The sequence below is a fragment of the Zea mays genome, chromosome 6, assembly GCF_902167145.1.
Source record: "Zea mays cultivar B73 chromosome 6, Zm-B73-REFERENCE-NAM-5.0, whole genome shotgun sequence".
Lineage (NCBI taxonomy): Eukaryota > Viridiplantae > Streptophyta > Magnoliopsida > Poales > Poaceae > Zea > Zea mays.
The window spans coordinates 138,992,418-139,002,572 of record NC_050101.1 but is presented as its reverse complement, the minus strand read 5'-3'; positions in this window follow the sequence as shown (position 1 = coordinate 139,002,572).

Sequence of the window (10,155 nt, the reverse complement as noted above, 5' to 3'; positions counted from 1 at the left end):
GCAAGCGTGGGTGCTATGGATGGGTAATTACCCTACAGAGCTCACGGCGGGCTCAATTTATAGCAGGCATGAGCGGTGGCCGGGGATTTGGACGAAGATGCGCGGCGGTCGTAGAAGACATGGGTTACTGGTGCGGTGGATTCGTGACCTATTACAGTGGCAAGTTCTCCGGCGATGAACGGACGGCTAATGCGAGTCACGGCGATGCGCTGCATGTGCCAAGGCACGTGGCGCATGGCCGTGAAGCAACTGTCTCCGGCGAACTCATCCGAACCAGCCGTGGTCTGCTCAGTACGGTGGCCAGAGTAAAATAATGGCCGGAGCATTTCCACGGTGAGATATTTACTGACCCCGGCGCTATCCAACTGATCTGAGCGCGAATCACGGTGGTGAAAGCACGAATCCACGCGCAGCCTGTCAGCGGTGAGAGACCTGAACCTGATCCTATCCGGTTACTGTACCATCGGATTGTTCTTCAATTAACCTGACAGACCAAGTTTGGCATTGATTTTCTCCTAAATTTACATGGCAAGTTGTTGATCGGCCAGTATCAAAGTTGTTGTCTAATGATCCATCTATAAACCAACTGCAGTCACCATGCTCAAACTTCCACGGGATCATCTTCAAAATGGCCCCTAAAGTTCATCCCATGCCCCTGAATACCATAATTCAGGTTTCAAACAGACTGACAGCCCAACTTTGGGCACATTTATCTCAGAATTCTTCATGGTACCAAGGCATGATCTCTATAGTAAAGTTATTCTCCTTTCATAGATCTACAAAATTGATGTGGTGACCTAGGGCAAAAACTTTATAACTTGGCAGATATAGGGTTCCAAAGTTGAGCCAAATGCACTAAAATCAGACTTAACTCCATAGGGTTTAAATAGGTTTTTTTGCAAATAGGCCCAAAACTTAGGGTTTAAGTTGCAAATCCACATACTTGTGAACCACATGAGTTAAGATGCCCCAAATTCATGGTTTTTGCACTTTAGTCCAAAAGTGCACTAATTTTGCACTTAGCCCCCTAGGGTTTTAGTCTAGGGTTTTCTAGGGTTCTATTTAGGGTTTTTGGTGCTCTTAGGGTTTGGATATCCCTTAAATTCATTAATGGTTGTATTTTATGATCATTATTATCAAGTTTTGAAGTTTTCTCTTGTTTAGGCTTTGGTTACCCCTTTAAGCCCAATCTAGGGTTAAACACTGTACCCTAGGGTTTCACTTATGAAATGTCACATCAATACAACATGTTTGAACTTTTTGCCTAGTGAATGCACTCTAGATGTAACAAACACATGATATGCCAATGCTTATGATGTTATGCTCAAGTTTTAGTGGCAGTAACACCAGGGGTGTTACATCCTTCCCCCCATAAAAGAATCTCGTCCCGAGATTAAAAGTCCTAGGGCAAGTAATGGAAAAGGAAACGCAACATATCTTTATTTCCTTATTTTTGGTACAAGGCAGGGGTGGTATGGGGCTCATTCCTTTATTACAACAATTGTATACACTTTACAAATTACATGAGGCTAAAAAGCATGGGAAATTCTTTTCTAAAAAGTCCTGAGTTTCCCATGTAGCCTCATCTTCCGTGTGTTGGTTCCACTGTATCTTGTAAAACTTGAGAGTTTTCCTTCGGGTAATTCTGTCCTTTTGATCCAAGACTCGAATAGGGTGCTCTGAATATGTCAAGTCTTGTTCTAAGGCAACATCTGTTACTTCAATAGTTTGATCGGGAACCCGAAGACACTTCTTCAATTGAGACACATGGAACACATTATGTACGTCCGACAATGTTTTGGGTAACTGGAGTCGGTATGCCACTGGTCCATATCTTTCAAGGATAGGAAAAGGACCAATATACCGGGATGCAAGCTTCCCTTTTACCCCGAAACGTGATACACCCTTCATTGGTGAAACTTTCAGGTAGACATAATCTCCAACTAGAAAGTACAAGGGTATCCAGTGTTTGTTTGCGTAATTCTTTTGATGAACTTGAGCTTTCTTCAAATTATGAATTATTCGTTGAACTTTCTCTTCTGTCTCCTTTACCATATCAGGTCTGAAGAAATTTCTTTCACCTGGTTCAGACCAGTTTAACGGAGTACGACACCATCGTCCATATAAAGCTTCGAAGGGTGCCATCTTAATGCTTTATTGATAGCTATTATTATATGAGAACTCCGCTAATGGTAAATAATCATCCCATTTCTGTGGGAATTTCAAAGCACAAGCCCGTAACATGTCTTCAAGTATTTGATTCACCCTCTCAGTCTGCCCATTGGTTTGAGGATGATAGGTCGAACTATGGAGCAACTTAGTATCCAAAGCCTTGTGAAGTTCTTCCCAAAATTTGGACATGAATTGCGGTCCACGATCCGATACTATGGTCTTCGGAACACCATGCAAATTAAGAATATGGGCAATGTACAACTCTGCATACGTGGCCACTATATACTTTACCCTGATAGGAAGGAAGTGGGCGATCTTTGTAAGTCGATCAATGATAACCCAAATAGAATCATACCCTTTGGCGGTCCTGGGCAATCCCACAACAAAGTCCATACTAATATCCTCCCATTTCCATGTAGGGACAGGTAAAGATTGTAATGGACCAGCAGCTTTCATGTGTATGGCCTTGACACGTCTATAAGTGTCACATCTTGCCACATTAGCGTGTGATTTCAATCTTCATCTTTGTCCACCAATAATGCTGTTTTAGATCATGATACATCTTAGTGGTTCCGGGATGAATATAATAGCGACTAAGATGTGCTTCATCTAGAATTTGCTGGCGGATCTCATCATTTTTAGGCACAACTATGCGGTTGTTGAACCATACAACACCTTGATCATCTTTTCTGAAGCAGTTAGCTTTACCGGCCTCTATTTTCTCATGAATGTGTTTCATTCCCTCATCATTTCTTTGTGCGTCAATTATTCTTTGTAGGATGACTGACTCAAGCTTCAAGTGATTTGAAGTTCCATGCTGAATCATTCCCAGGTTTAGCTTCTCCATTTCATGGCATAAAGTAATGTCAGAAGTTTCTATCGTCAAACAATGGCAGGAAGCCTTGCGACTTAACGCATCCGCCACCACATTAGCCTTGCCCGAGTGATAATGAATCTCCAATTCATAATCCTTGATCAGCTCAAGCCATCTCCTTTGTCTCATATTAAGCTCTGACGAAGATGTACTTCAAACTTTTATGATCTGTATAAATGTGACAGACATTCCCCAGCAGATAATGTCGCCAAATTTTTAGGGCATGAACCACCGCAGCTAACTCCAGGTCATGAGTTGGATAATGTTCCTCATGCCGGCGCAACTGCCTTGAAGCATAAGCTATCACTCGACCTTCTTGCATTAGAACACAGCCGAGACCACTGCCTGATGCGTCACAATACACATCAAAGGGTTTTTCAACGTCCGGTTGAGCCAATACCGGAGCAGTGGTTAATAATACTTTCAGCTTCTCAAAGGCTTCATTACATTTTGAATACCAATTAAATTTAATATCATTCTTCAATAAACTTGTGATTGGTTTCACAAGCTTGGAAAAATCTGGTATGAATTGGCGGTAATAATCAGCCAGTCCAAGGAAACTTCAGACTTGATGTACAGTAGTTGGGGGTTTCCACTCCAAAATATCCTTGACTTTGCGGGGATCCACCACAATCCCCTTGGCAGATAATACATGTCCCAGAAATTGGATCTCCTCCAGCCAGAATGCGCACTTACTGAACTTAGCATATAATTGGTGTTCCCTTAAGCGCGTTAATACGATCCACAAATGCCGAGCATGCTCCTCTTCATCCTTGGAGTATATTAAGATATCATCAATGAATACCACCACAAATTTGTCCAACACAGGCATGAATACCGAGTTCATCAGATATGTGAAGTGGGCAGGAGCATTTGTCAGTCCGAAAGACATAACCAGATATTCAAATAATCCATACCGCATGGTGAATGCGGTCATTGGTATATCTTCGGGTCGGATACAGATCTGATGATAACCCGACCTGAGGTCAATCTTGGAAAATACCTGGGCGCCGGTAAGTTGATCAAATAGAATGTCAATCCGGGGAAGAGGGTACTTATTCTTGATGGTGACCTCATTAAGGGGTCTATAATCCACGCACATCCGCAGTGTTTGGTCCTTCTTCTTGACAAAGATGGCTGGACAACCCCAAGGTGATGAACTTGGTCGGATAGATCCTTTTTCAAGTAGATCTTGTAATTGGATCTTGAGTTCTGCCAGTTCATTTGGAGGCATTCGGTACGACCCTCTAGAAATAGGAGCCGTACCGGGCTTCAACTCAATCACAAATTCTACATCTCTTTCTGGAGGCAATCCAGGCAGATCTTCCGGGAAGACGTCTGGAAACTCACATACTACCGGAATATCTTGGATCTCCGGTATGATGGCTTCATATACTCTGCCAGTTGGTTTAGCTGGAATGGCTACGGGGATGGACAAAAGAACCTTTTCTTGGCCATAACTAAACCTGATGGTTCTCAGATCAGTGTTGAGGATTGCTTTATGCTGGGCTAACCAATTCATGCCCAAAATTACATCTATGTCTTGGTCTTTTAGAACCATCATGTTTGTAGGAAAGTCTCGTTCAGCCAATGTTACGGGCACATAGTAAGCCACCTCTTTAGTAAATATTTGTCCCCAGGCGATTGAATTATAAACCCTTCCCTTGATTCATGGTATGGAATGCAATATTGCTCCACAAACTTTTTGCTTATGAATGTATGTGAAGCGTCAGAATCAAAAAGGATAACGGCAGGCTGATTGGCCACGATAAACGTATCCATCCTAACCGGTTCGCCTTTCGGTGTTGTGGCCACTTGAGTATAATAAATCCGTCCCGTTTTCCTCATATTTTTGCCCGCGGTATTGTTTGCCGCATTTCCCTTGACTTGAGCGGAACTCCCGGAACCCTGCTGATTATTTGATCGATTCTGCTTCGGGTATGGACAGTCCTTGATAAAATGTCCGGACTTTCCACAATTAAAGCAGCCTATTGAAGAGCTTGGGAGAGCGGGGAAACGAGTACCAGGGGCACCCGGCTGATTTGCGACGGTGGGGGCAGCGGTAGGACGGATAAAAACCGGTTGTTTGAAAGGGTAGGAGGGGGGCGCGATGAAGAACGATCTAATTAAAAGGTCGGATTACCAACCTTTGTCTTTTCTCAGACCCCTAATTGGGCCTGTCGCCTCCATTGCCCTTTGATTTTCCTAAGCCTGCATATTTGGCCTCGACTGCCAGCGCCGTGCTGACAGCCCTTCCGTAAGAAAGATCAATGCAGGTGGCCATCTTTCGTTGCATTCGATCATTAAGGCCTCTCATGAAGCAATTTCTCTTCTTTAAATCAGTGTTGACTTGATCGATAGCATATTGGGACAAGTGGTTGAATTTATTGAGATACTGAGTGACAGTATCCCCACCCTGATTGAGCTTCATAAACTCCTCCTGCTTCATATGGAGCACCCCTTCAAGTATATAGTGCTCCTGGAAAGCCAGTTTGAACTCATCCCATGTAATTTGATGGCCGGCCGGCTGAACGGCTACATAATTTCCCCACCATGTACTGGCACGGCCTCGCAATTGTTGCGCCGCAAACAAGGACTTTTGAGTCTCCGTACATCGGAGAAGCCCGAACTTCTGTTTGATAACGCGGATCCACTCATCCGCTTCCAGAGGATCTTCCGTCTTGACAAACAATGGGGGACGTGTCTCTGAGAAATCCAGATATGATGTTTCACGGGGTCCTTGCGGATACGCTCGCTTGCCTTGCTGCTGCATTTGTTGTCCCGCCATTTCCCGCAGAAAGCGGGTGTTGTCAGCTGTGGCATTAGCTAAGGCAGCGATGGCCTTAGCTAATGTTGGAGGTACTAGGGGTGGATTAGGGGTTGCTTCTTTCCCATGGGAGGTTCCTGCCCCATCCTGTGCGCGAGTCTTGGACGGCATCTGAGGCAAAGAACATTTGGAGAAATATAATATGCCAAAGCAAACCATCCATTTTACATTTCTTAAAAAGGTAATGATACATACTCGTATTTACAACAGGATTACATTACCTATTACACATTATTACTACTTCTATACTACACTACTCTAGCTTCTTGTCGCTTTTGGTAGCCTCGCTGTCAGGTGTAGGAGACCATTCGTTGACCAAATTCATTGAAGGAGGGGGCCTGAAAAGGTCTAGTTCCCCTCCAAGGGCTTCACCCGCTGCTCCAGATGGTCCGGCTCCCATCTCAACAGGATCCGCAGGTACGTTAGGGTGCAGTTGTGAATACAATACATGAACTTCTTCATGTAGTGTATTACAATAAACCTGCAAGTTGTCTACGGCTGAGCTAAGCTCCTCCACGCAGGCTCGAGCTCTAGCTTCCTTTGCCCAAGCAAGTGAACGAGAGTTCACAGCCCAATCGAGCGCTAGATCCCGTTCAACAAGTTGGTCTTGCAGGTGGCGGATGTCTGTTCTCAATTCGTGTATTCTTTCACAATCCGCGACCCATATATCGTTCCTGTGACGGAGTTCTGATCGAAGCTGTTCAACTTGGGCTTCCAGATCCCCGATTGGATCATTGCTACCACTGCTATTGTCTTCATGTCGTGGGGCTAGTTGATGGCGGGGTACGCCAATCGGCCTGGTAGACTTGCACGCGGCCTTTCTTGTGCGCGGCGGCATATCTCCATGAGGGAAAAAATCTTATTAGCATAGTTTTTAGAATGATGCATGTATAATTACATAATCAACCTTAGTTGACTCACACCTTCTATACATTGCACTCAACTATCTGGTCTTTTAAACAAGTACCTCAGAAGGAGATTGGATAAGAAGGAAAGAAATTTTCTAGATAAGTCTTTGAAAATTCTTTTTGAAAATGTCTCATAATATCTGCAGAGAAAGGCTTCGCTCCGATACCAGCTATGACGGAACCTCCCAAGTCATTAGGCCCACCTACAGTTGTCCTTGTCCAACGGACTTCAGACAACCCTACAGGTGCACCTGATCACTTGACAAGTTCGGTATCTGAATTCCTTACCTTTCCCAAGAGCGTTTCACCCGTCACGCAGACATTACAATTCATCGGAGATACGAAAATGCGGAAGCAGTTACAATAACTTACTTTATTGAAAAGTAAGACAGAGTTATATAGTTATAGACCAGAAAAGAATATATGAGTGCATAGTATTATTATTACATAACATGGGAGGCAAAAACCCCTCCCAAACAAACAGTAAAAGTTTTTAACGGAGGGCCTTTCCTCCTGAGCTTTAGTCTTGATTCTCTTCTTTTGGTACCACCTTGGAACAGAAGCAACAAAAGTTTGCTGCTTCTTCACCTAAAACCACATGGGACAAAGCCCTGAGTACGAAGTGTACTTTCACAAGACTTACCCGACAAAGTAAAAGACTCTAAAGGATATGCTGGCTTTAAGGGAGTCAAGGTAAGGCTTTATCAATAATCAATGACTCTGTTTGCAGAAATGCTTACTAATAGTGGATCCTTAAAAATCCAGTTTTAATTGTCAGGTTAAGTAAGATTACCTGCATCTAGGGTTCTCTCTAACCTATTTCAATCACTTGACCTGCACTAGCCAATTTCTTAACAACCCTTCATCTTTACTAGATTGCTACGTGTAGGGCAGTGACCAAGTCTCCATGTCCGCGAAGTTACGGCGATCCGAATCGATTATACTCAGCTGAGGATCTCCAATCACACGACATATGTAGCACTTAACCCTTGCATATGTCAACTCGCCACCGGGGTTCTTAAGACCAGATCAACTTCACGCCAATCGAGAGCACAGATACACCACCGTCCAGCCTCTTGCCACGGAGGGTACACGCTACTCTCGTCATCTCTCCACTCCCATTGCATGTTATCTTATTCTGGTATTAGTCTGCCCGAGGCAAAGCTTACCCATGATGAGGCATGTGACCAGTTAAAGGGTCCTCGGTCAGCAAGCCTACATCGAGACGGTCCTTAATCGACTCATATGGAGACACTACACCGAGACTCTCTTCTCGTGCAAGTCACCCGCCCGGTCTCAGCTTTATCATTTCATCCCAAAGTTTGGTACCTGGCAGAGGTACATCTTTTCCGATGTTGAACCCATCATGGCCATGATGGATCCACCATCAAGTTTTATTTTCGAAAACATCCCACCCACTTTGAAGCATCACCTTTTGTGAAAACAAAACATTTTGTTTTTCTAAAGCAAAGCTAAGCATAAGAAAAACCTTTTGTAAAACAGGGATTTAAGGAGAAGTAATCAAATCCAAGGAAGGAAATGCAGGAATTGGTTTAGCACACAACTCCTATCACCTAATGCATCAAGCAAGTGAGAAAGATTTTAAAAGTAACAAGGAGGTGGCAAATGCACCGGTGCTTGCCTTGTGTTACTAGTGAATCAGGCTCTGTTCCACAGATATCAAAATAAAAGCAGTTGCCTGTCTGATGTTCTTCAGGTGGTGGTGGTGATGAAGTCCTTGTCTCTTCAACTTCTGCTTCCTCCTCGTTTTCTAAATATAGCCAAATCTAATAATGAATGCTTATGTAATGCTCATGAAGATGCAAAGATAATAAAAGTTTATTATCTAAAGTCTTGAGTACAACTTTCCTTCACGGATCTCCGAGAACCTAGAGTTTTCAGAGTCAATAGTGAAGTTCATAGGGCAGGGCTAGGGTTTTGGGTTCTAAGTATCAAACATGGTCCAAATCATACCAAACTTTACCCAAGGCCTCTAAATATTATTTAGAGTTTTCCCTAAACGTTTAGTGAATTTTGGATTTATTATTTATTCCCTAAAAATCCAGAAGCATGGTCTTTAGCTGTTTTAAATACTCAATAATTTCCTATTTGGACTAAAAATCATGAAACTGTTTTAATTAAATTCTATAGGAAATTAGAAGCCTATTGGTTTGGGATTTTTAGCATTTTTATACAATTTTCTGGAATTTCTTTAGCTCTGGCAGAAAAGGAAAAAGAAAAGATATGAACAGTATTGGACCGAAACCGGCCCAAGTCAGCCCATCACAGGCAGAAGCGCGTCCGCGCGTGCGCCCACGTGCAGACTTTGCGAATAGACCCCCATTGTTTTGAATAACCCGAACTGAGTTTACAACACTATTTCTATGAGTCGCTGATAGTTTATAAAAACCTCCCCCATGTTCTATTTCTTCACAGACCGAGGTCCACGACGGTGAACGACGGCACGCAGATTCCCGGCGAGCTTGTACCGGCTAGATTACTTGGGGACTGGCGCTCTACTTTGGCAGAGACCGAATTCAATACCCATCGATTGTTTCCCCTCACTCAATTTCACTAATGAGACTCTAAATCATCCTGTCCACGGAGACAGTGCGGACAATGAATGAACATGGGCGTTCTCGACGATCCAGGGCGGTCTAGTTCAATCAGAGGGGTCGAACAACATTAGGAGGTCTTAAGGAGACTAGAACAACTGACCAAAGAGCTTGAACTAACCTGGAGCAAGCCGGCCACGGCGAGGGCTAAACCACGGCGGCAGAGAGCAGGTTTGGGGGAAATGAGCGATTCGCGGTCGTTGGTGGACAATTGAAGGCAAGCGTGGGTGCTATGGATGGGTAATTACCCTATGGAGTTCACAGCGGGCTCAATTTATAGCAGACATGAGCGGTGGCCGAGGATTTGGACGAAGACGTGCGGCGGTCGGAGAAGACAGGGGTTACTGGTGCGGTGGATTCGTGACCTATTACCGTGGCAAGTTCTCCGGCGATGAATGGGCGGCTAATGCGAGTCACGGCGATGCGGTGGATGTGCCAAGGCACGTGGCGCAAGGCCGTGAAGCAACTGTCTCTGGCGAACTCATCCGAACCAGCCGTGGTCTGCTCAGTACGGTGGCCGGAGTAAAATAATGGCCGGAGCATTTCCACGGCGAGATATTTACTGACCTCGGCGCTATCCAACTGATCTGAGCGTGAATCACGGCGGTGAAAGCACGGATCCACGCGTAGCTCATCGGCGGCGAGAGACCTGAACCTGATCCTATCCGGCTACTGTACCATCAGATTGTTCTTCAGTTAACCTGACAGACCAAGTTTGGCATTGATTTTCTCCTAAATTTACATGGCAAGTTGTTGATC